The 10,273-nt window shown below is 37.6% G+C and overlaps 1 long non-coding RNA gene across 1 annotated transcript; it reads left to right on the top strand.

The window, feature by feature from the left end:
- Positions 1 to 8,115: 8,115 nt before the first annotated feature.
- Positions 8,116 to 8,716, top strand: LOC117318153. Its single transcript, XR_004530305.1, has 2 exons — positions 8,116 to 8,355; positions 8,665 to 8,716. It is a non-coding gene; the product is annotated as an uncharacterized LOC117318153 (long non-coding RNA).
- The last annotated feature ends 1,557 nt before the right edge of the window (positions 8,717 to 10,273 follow it).

The following is a 10,273-nucleotide window of genomic DNA, read 5'->3' as shown; positions in this document are numbered from 1 at the left end:
TCCAGACAGAAGAACTCCGAAATGTCAACATTCAGACACAGGTAGTTAACTTTAGTCAACAATTCTATTGAACTCAAAGGGCATAAGTATCTGATCCAACATATCCTAGTGTTAGTGCTGTAAACAATGGTGTTATGGAGACATGGTGGACTTTCCAGTAACGTACGATCCTAAAACAACCAATGATTATAACTAATTATTGCTAATAAGTCACTTGAAATACCTTTCTGAAAGACAAATCAACATTGGGGTAATATATTATATATCTGTGTTTTAGAACACAAACCACCTTAACATATAACACAACGGTACAATCAAACAAGCTCGACTGACAGCTATCTAGTAATAAGACCGAGTTTTCTTTATACAAGCTGTAATGGCATTCAGAGTTACACAATTGGGTAGCAGGGTAGGTACAATTCGAATGACAAAGCATTTAAATTGGTATTTTGATAAAATCAACTGATTGCACAGACAATAGGGAAGGAAGCCGTAGATAGACAGGGGCTGTTGAAGGGGAGGCCATGACAAACATATTGAGGCTATGGAGTGGAGAGGTGACAGAGGGGTAGGGGTTATAAATTGGAGGGGGCAGAGGGGTAGGGGTTATAAATTGAAGGGGGTAGGGGCTATGGAGGAGGGTGTCAGAAATTAAGGGGCTATAGATTAAGAAGGGTGACACGTGAAGAGTCTTTGGAAGGGGAGGGCGTGACAGAGGGGTAGGGGCTGTTCATTCAAAAGGGTGACGTAGGGAAGGCTCTTCGGAGTTGGACGCCGTGACAGAAGAGTAGGGGATATTGAGTGGAGTGGTGACAAAGGGATAGTGGCATATAAGGGGTAGAGGCCAACAAACAAACTCACTTTATTTTCCTGTGTTCCGTGTCATTACAATACTTATATGATGATATTCGATGATACAATGAACACTTTATAGAGTTAATAGCACTATATGAAAACAGAGAGGAACTTAATCTGAAAGTCAGCATTTCACACAACTATACGTGATTTCTTTTCTGGTAGTCATTTTGAATTATTCTATTAAAGAGTGGTTTGAAACACATCACTTTGTACAGTGATTTGTCGTTTTTTAAGCAAACTTTTAAAAGTTTCCATGTTGACAGTAGCTTTTGAAGGTTTCCATGATAAAGGGTAGAGTGTGAAGGTTTCCATTATAAAGGGTAGAGTGTGAAGGTTTCCATTATAAAGGGTAGAGTGTGAAGGTTTCCATTATAAAGGGTAGAGTGTGAAGGTTTCCATTATAAAGGGTAGAGTGTGAAGGTTTCCATTATAAAGGGTAGAGTGTGAAGGTTTCCATTATAAAGGGTAGAGTGTGAAGGTTTCCATTATAAAGGGTAGAGTGTGAAGGTTTCCATTATAAAGGGTAGAGTGTGAAGGTTTCCATTATAAAGGGTAGAGTTTGAAGGTTTCCATTTGAAAAGGTTGGGTTTAAAGTTTTTTTTATTTCAGACCATTATGTTTGGAGGTTTTCATTTTAAAGAGTAGGTTTGAAGGTTTCCATTTTATACAGTAGGTTTTTGAAGATTTCCATTTTAGACAATCAGATTTGAAGGTTTCCATTTTTGACATTTATTTTTTAGGTTTCCCGTTGTGAAGAGTAGATTTTGTATGTTTACATTGCAGACAGTTAGTTTTGAAGGTTTCCATTTTAGACAATCAGATCAGATTTGAAGGTTTCCATTTTAGACAATCAGATTTGAAGGTTTCCATTTTAGACAATCAGATTATGTATGTTTACATTGCAGACAGTTATTTTTGAAGGTTTCCATTTTAGACAATCAGATTTGAAGGTTTCCATTTTAGACAATCAGATTTGAAGGTTTCCATTTTAGACAATCATATTTGAAGGTTTCCATTTTAGACAATCAGATTTGAAAGTTTCCTTTTTAGACAATCAGTTTTGAAGGTTTCCATTGACGACATTTATTTTTGAAGGTTTCCATTAAAGGGAGTAAGATTTGAAGGTTTCTATTTTAGAGGGTATGGTTTGAAGGTTTCCAATTTAGACAGCTATAGACAGCCTGGTCAAACTTAGTCTACATTTGTTGCATCCTGGTCAAACCTAGTCTACATTTGTTACATCCTGGTGAAACTTAGTCTACATTTGTTACATCCTGGTGAAACTTAGTCTACATTTGTTATACCTGGTCAAACTTAGTCTACATTTGTTACATCCTGGTCAAACTTAGTCTACATTTGTTACATCCTGTTCAAACTTAGTCTACATTTGTTACATCCTGCCACAATTAGTTTACATTTGTTCCATCCTGGTCAAACTTAGTCTTCATGTGTTGCATCCTGCCAAACTTAGTCTACATTTGTTCCATCCTGGTCAAACCTAGTCTACATTTGTTACATCCTGTCAAACTAAGTCTACATGTGTTACACCCTGTTCAAACTAAGTCTACATTTGTTACATCCTGGTCAAACTTAGTCTACATTTGTTACATCCTGCCAGATTTAGTCTACATTTGTTCCATCCTGGTCAAATTTAGTCTACATTTGTTACATCCTGGTCAAACTAAGTCTGCATTTGTTACATCCTGGTGAAACTTAGTCTACATCTGTTACATCCTGGTGAAACTTAGTCTACATTTGTTACATCCTGGTCAAACTTAGTCTACATTTGTTACATCCTGCCAAATTTAGTCTACATTTGTTCCATCCTGGTCAAACTTAGTCTACATTTGTTCCATTGTAGTCAAAGTTAGTCTACATTTGTTACATCCTGCCAAATTTAGTCTACATTTGTTCCATCCTGGTCAAACTTAGTCTACATTTGTTCCATTGTAGTCAAAGTTAGTCTACATTTGTTACATCCTGGTCAAACTTAGTCTACATTTGTTACATTCTGCCAAACTTAGTCTACATTTGTTACATCCTGGTAAAACTTAGTCTACATCTGTTACATCCCGTAAACATAATTGTTGAAAAGCGATTTCGGGAACAAGAACACAGCATTGTATTTTAGAACACCAACCACCATGACATATAACGCAATACTACATTCACACAAGGTTACCTGACAGCTAACTATTTATAAGACAGGGTTTTCTTATACAAGTTATATTATCATTCAGTGTTACACAATTGGACAGCAGTATAATTATATTCATTTCAATTAACAAAGCATATGATTTGGTCTTTTGATAAAATCAACTGCTTACACAGATATGGGTAAGGAAGCCCTGGGTGGAAAGGGGGTATGGAGGAGGAGAGCATGGCAAAGGGATAGGGGCTATGGAGTGAAAAAGGTTACAGTGGGGTAAGGGTTATAAAGAAGAGGGTTGAGAAATCTAGAGGATAGGGGCTATGGAGGGGAAGGGTCGCAGAGGGATAGGGGTTAAGTAAAAGGATGATAGTGGGGAAGGGGCTATGGAGGAGAGGGTGATAAAGGTGTATGGGCGACTGATTGGGAAAGGTGACACGACCCGGGGAAGGAGCTTTAAAGGGGAGGGCATAAAACAGGGGTTGGGAATATTGAGCAGAGTGGTGATGCAATACAGACTATCAGGAAAAGTAGATGTATGGTGAAATATAAGGGGTAGGAGCTCTTTGAGAAAGGGTTTTGGCTCTTGTGGCAAGGGAACTTGAACTGTCGCCAGGATGGCTGACTAATACCCCCGCAATCTGTACAAGTCAATGGTGAATTGGAATTGTTAATTAGAGGCTAAGATAACCCAGTTATATAGTGACCAGTTGCCATAGCGATCATAATTAGGGGGAAAAGAAAGTGAGATGCACATCTACACATGGTCCTCCATATGTGTGTGAAGTTTCATTGAAATTGGCCCTTCGGTTTAGATGAAGTTGTACTGACAAACTGAAAGGTATGGTTCTTATCAGAAAACCTGTTTATAGTGACCAGTCGCCATAGCAACCATAATTTTAAGAAAAATAAAGTGGCATCTTGTTGTTCTCTTACGTTTGTGACGTAGTTTCCCTACCGTTTTTCATGGGGTTAAATCTATGAACACAAAGCACGCCGAAATGAAGTGTAGTGATAATACACTCAACCAGTGTAAACTGTGTTTGTAAAGCTTTGTAAATCAATTGTTAACAAGGCCAGTGATACAGTTCAAAACATTTCCCGGGCAATCACACCGTTGACTATGTAACACTATATAACAATCAAGTGTTTGTAGATCAGGTCTATTTTCGTGTATTGGTAACTTTTCAACTTCTCTGTTTTATTTTGTAGATTACATATTTATCAACACAGAAGTTGACTAGGCTTTGTGGCGCAGAAAGTAAACATAGTGCAGAATACCCGGCCGTCTTAGGGCAGGGTATGCATATATATATACCTGGCCAGTATTCGGTAATTCAATAGCTTTGGTGTGCAACAGGGTATGTCAAACTACATTCTATTCATACGAATTAAATCTGCAGACAAAAAGAGCCAAATTCGTGGAAACCCAATGAGATATTTACATGTGAAGAACTGTCACGCAAAATGATATCAATGTTGTAACCGGAAGGGTATCGAGCACAGCCAGCCATTCTGAGACTGTTATGGTGTTGTTAACGATATCAGAGTCAATAGTAACGTAGTTTTAAGTTTATAGAAAGGCAAACCACACACACTTCCTTTTCCTTCTTTCCTGCTGTTATTTTTTCTGTGCTTAATTCTCGAAGCCCATCCTGATAGAACGAAGGTCCCCCCTGAACATTTCATGTTATTTTTATCCAAATCGTCCATTTTCAGTCCTTCCAGCGTCCGTCCGTCCGTCTTTCAACAATCATTGTAATAGCTAATTCTGAATTATCACAACCAGGGACCAAGAGGAACCTTCATGTTGATTTTGATAAATATCCTACAGAAGAAGAAGAAGTAGCGGTAACAAACTTCAATTGTCACGATCGAAGATGACCGCATGTCGGCCATTTTGTTTTCCCAATCAGTCTCAAAATTGAATGGGTACAACTAGGGACCGAGAAGAAAACTACTAGTGAAGTTTGAGAAATAGCGATAACAAGGATTGTTAACGAACGGACGACTGACATCGGGTTCTAGGTTTTCTTGTCGGAAGTTATAATGTTTAATACATTTGAACCCTGCATTGGTCAATGTCGTTGGAAAATATGTTTAAATTGTTGATTTGTATTGTGACATTCGAAAAAGATTGGCTTTTTACTGTTATGAGAATATTCCCTGTAATTATTTTGTAGAGCATTTTAAGTACAGGTTAAGCAGATCGCCTCAACCAGGATATACCCGGCGGCCAGTAATATAAGTAGCGAATGATTAAACTGCTCGGTGTGCAACAGTGCATATATCAAAGAACACCCCGGTAACACAGAATTGACTTAAGTCTGCAGAATAGAATTTGAAGGTAACGCAGAGGGATATCGACCGAGTACCTTTCAATTGTCGAATTAAAAGATTTCCAAGCCCACCATAATGAGATGGCGTGTTATTCATGTCGCATTTCGGCTACAGTCCGTCTTCTGTCTTTACATCGTTCATCATTTATACTTATAGTTATTCAACAATAATCGTCTAAATTCCGTTATCTTGAATTTCGACAAATAAAGTTTGCTATCGTTATATCTCATAAAGTACTGCATAACTCTGTTTTAAATAGTAACTGTAGTCTCAGTCTTTGTATGTTAAATTTGGGGAGAGGTAAACAAAGTAAAATTGATGTTTGTAAAAAAAAAAAAAAAAAAAAAAACTTACAACAACACTTAAAATACTTTATGCCTTCGGACAAGGTTTTGACCATTACTCCTATATGTCCTGATGACCAATACTGACTTGTATAACTATATACTAGCTCTTTTACATACACCGAAATTCACTTTCATTGTAAATGGTTTATTTCATGAAGATTTCCCAATATCAAAAGGTGAGTAAGGATTCTTATGTTATTTCTAATGTTGTCACGGACATATTGATTTTGTTTTCATCGTTAAATCATCACATCATATCAATGTCCTCGTTTATATTACATGTAAGATACTGGGGAAGTAGAGGCGAGCCAGTATATGTCTGAAGACTGAGTGTTTATCTACCTGGTGAGTAACGTGAGAAATGTGACATGATTAGTGTGGCAATATATAATTAGCTTTGCATCAGAACCAAATTCGTTGCAAGCATCTTCTAAATTCCTGTCGCAAATAATAATATCTGCCGTGTGTCTTGTAAGGCGGAGGGGAGGAGGAAATATATTATTATCATTATCATTATCTATAGCAAAGAGTGAAAATAGTTCACAAACAGATTGAAACTAAAGTAAATATTATATCTTGGACTAATCTTTATTACTATTTCTCGTGTCACTGAAAGTGTGATGTTTCTAAAACAATTGGAAGCTTTTGTACTTGCACTGTCAGCTTTAAGATAGAAGTATCAGAGGGCTTATATTACGACCGGATATTGTTACGTATGATCACTTATGTTTTGGTTTCTTTCTATATCGGGTGTTTTTTTTCACTGCCAACATAGTTTTCAACAATAGGTAGGGGTATTTAAAGAAACTAAGTGAGCTATATACTGTTTCATGTCTTTTTCACGTGACATTTAGCAGTTCGATAACGTTTTTAAACTGCCGAAATTACATGATATAACAACAAAATAAACAATTGCTGGTTCGAACAAAACTGCCTATTTCTGAAAAAGAAGAGGGATCTTTTTGATTGATAAAAAAATATGCGTGACAAGGATAACAAAACTGCAAAAACAGTCAACTTACTGTTAAACTGAGATTTATAAACACAAGTTTTCATTTTAAAGTGGTCAATAATGACCTTTGACTTTCAACTTAGACCTTGATGATGTGATGTGAATATGATCTACTGGAGTTGATAAGATATCAAGAACACAAAGTTATAACAGTGTAGGGACAGAGGCGGACATTTAGGTGATTTGCATTTAACCCCCCCCCCCCCCCCCCCCCCCCCCCCCCCCCCCCCCATCAAAAAGGGTAGTTGCTGACCTCACCAGGTAGAAGAACTCGAGAATGTCAACATTCAGACACAGGTAGTTAACTTTAGTCAACACTTCTGTTTAATTCAAAGGGCATAAGTATCTGATCCAACATAACCTAGTGTTAGTGCTGTAAACAATGGTGTTATGGAGACATGGTGGACTTTCCAGTAACGTACGATCCTAAAACAACCAATAATTATTACTAATTATTGCTAATTGGTCACTTGAAATACCTTTCTGAAAGTCATTTCAACATGGGGGTAATATATTATCTATCTGTGTTTTAGAACACAAACCACCTTAACATATAACACAACGGTACAATCAAACAAGCTCCACTGACAGCTATCTAGTAATAAGACCGAGTTTTCTTTACACAAGCTGTAATGGCATTCAGAGTTAAACAATCGGGTAGCACGGTAGGTACAATTCAAATGACAAAGCATTTAAATTGGTATTATGATAAAATCAACTGATTGCACAGACATGAGGGAAGGAAGCCGTAGATAGACAGGGGCTGTTGAAGGGGAGGGCATGACAAACATGTTGAGGCTATGGAGTGGAGAGGTGACAGAGGGGTAGGGATTATAAATTGGAGGGGGCAGAGGGGTAGGGGTTAGTAATTGGAGGGGGTAGAGGGTAGGGGCTATGGAGGAGAGGGTGTCAGAAATTTAGGGACTATAGATTAAGAAGGGTGACACGTGAAGAGTCTTTGGAAGTGGAGGGCGTGACAGAGGGGTAGGGGCTGTTGATTAAAAAGGGTGACGTAGGGAAGGATCTTCGGAGTGGGATGGCGTGACAGAAGAGTAGGGGATATTGAGTGGAGTGGTGACAAAGTGATGGTGGCATATAAGGGGTAGAGGCTAACAAACAAACTCACATTATTTTCCTGTGTTCCGTGACATTACAATACTTATTTGATAATATTCGATGATACAATGAACACTTTATATACTTGTTCAGAGTTAATAGTGTGGCACCCTGTTAATTTTGGTTTTTATAACTGAATCACTTTTATAACTGCTCGTTGTGTTGTATTTGTGCTGTTCGTATCCCACGTCGTGTTTGTGACTGTTAGGTAAATGTTCTGTACTCGTCGTGTGATTGTCACGCAGGGTGTATCCTATGCTGTGTTACAGGTAGCTGTCAGTTATGTGCTTTGTATGTGTGGTTCGTGAATGTCTGGAGAGTATGTTCGTGTGATGTATGTTTGTAATAAACTGGTTTGACCACTGACGGACAGGACAGGGCAGGACATGCGCAATGCGTTTCTTCTTCTTTCTTTCTATCCCTTTTTGGCGCTCTTTCCCCAGTTCCACTCTGTACATTGGTCAGAGAAGACGGTCATTCTTATGCCAACTTTTCATACATTTTGTAAATACGTCCTGGGCACCACATGCCAAGTAAGTAGTGAAATTGTTATTATCAATTATTATTATTTATTAATTCATTATCTACTGTGCATCATGTGATTGGTACTTCCACCGACGTTTATAATTCTAAATTAAGTTAACTTGTATCGAATCAGGTATCTGTTTATATTTTAAAAGCATATCCTAATAGTTTTAACTCCGATTACGTTACCTGAATGTGGTCTAATCTGAGTATGTGTAATTTTAACTGTTTTCAAATTACGCGCTGTTGTTGTAAAGTTGGGCGCGTTAGTTTCGAATGTATATGTATATTGACAGAAGCTATTCGCTTGATTGCAGGGACTTTTCTGCCTGTACTTATCAATATGTGCAAGTAAACATGTGAACAGAAGCTCCTGTCGTTTATTATCTACTGCCAAGGCCCCTCCCAACTGAAAATCCGACTTTGTTATATTGGCGCCCATGTAGGGACCTGGCACTATGGGATACCACAACTACCGCCACCGGACATGTTCATTGAACGCGCCCCGCATATGTGTATGTTGCCCTTCCATGGAGTACTGGACTGTGTCTGTACGTGTATCGGTAAGCTGAACTTGGATGCCTGTACTTCTTGTGATTCAGACATTTTTGAATGCTAGACTTTCCTTCGTTCGCGCTTGAGTGATGATCTTATAGCTATATAGTGTGCACACTGACATTATCTCTTGTAATCGCCGGATCGCGCCGCTGGAATCCTCACCATATAGACTTTATTTGTTTTCCTAATTAACTATTATTGTGAACACTGTATTACTTGCCTATATTTATCACTATTATCTAAATTCCTATTGTATTTCATTTGTAATTAATGGTATGTATTTTTTGTGAACATTTGTGGTATTTTTTTTTTAACTTGTTTTTTCCTTTTGTGATACGACCTTGACCTTTGTATGTACATCCGGTCTAGGTTTGACTTCCGGTTGCATAGTAAACATTTTTTTTTTTTTTGGAATTAATATTTTTGTTTTGCTGTTACATCATCTAGTGCTAATACTTGGTGGTGCATAATTAGTTTTTTTCCTTCGGCTAGTATCCTATTAGCTTATTTATCCGTTCATTTATTTTTTTGTGCCCAAACAATTTATTATATTTTTTTTTTCATCTTAGTTTTCTTGGCACACTTAGTTGTTCCTGTCTTAGGTAAATCCATCTTGTGACACTTTGTTTTCTTTCCTTTTGTTGACTTAAAATACTTTGACCTATTGACATTGTTTGACATATGGGGTGTATGATGTGCGATTCCTTTATGTGAGATTACTTGTTTATTTGTGTATTTTTGTATTGATTCCCTGGTTTGTGTTAATGTGTATGTCTTCGTGTCGGTTCATGTGAATTTGTTTAGACTATATTTATACACCATTTACATGTTTTATTTATGCTAAATGTGTACTTGTTTGTTGAACTTGAGTCATTCTGTGTATTTTGTGATTTCATACGCTGACTTGTAGTTAGACTCGTGTTTTCTTGCAGCATTTTTGTTTTGCCTGCGGTAACAAGAGAAGATTAATTGGTAAGTTACTAGTTAAGTGTGTTGGTGTTATTTCTTTTTACTGCACAATTACTTTTATTATGTAGTTTATTTCAGTATTTCTTTCAGTACACCTTGTGCTATAGCAACATTGGAGTTTACTGATTTGTTCTTTTTCCTATGCATTGTCTCTTATCTATTTGTTTGTTCATCGGGACAATCTCGCTTGTGTTTTTGAACATCATGTCGGAAGCTGAGGAAGCGGGTAAGTTGTTGCAGAGTTTCAAGGATCTAGGAGCTATTCCTAAGTTTGACTCACTGGAATCTCTGCGTCAGTGGATGCTAGATTATGCTGCTCAGCAGAGATCGGAAGAAGAAGAGAGGAAGCCCTCCCTTGTTATGCCCGGTCCAGCAATTCAAGGCCCCATCACTATGCAC

The sequence above is a fragment of the Pecten maximus genome, chromosome 19 (genome assembly GCF_902652985.1).
Source record: "Pecten maximus chromosome 19, xPecMax1.1, whole genome shotgun sequence".
In the NCBI taxonomy this organism is placed as follows: Eukaryota; Metazoa; Mollusca; class Bivalvia; order Pectinida; family Pectinidae; genus Pecten; species Pecten maximus.
The sequence above is the reverse complement of the archived record's forward strand: the minus strand, read 5'-3'. Positions and strand labels throughout refer to the sequence as shown.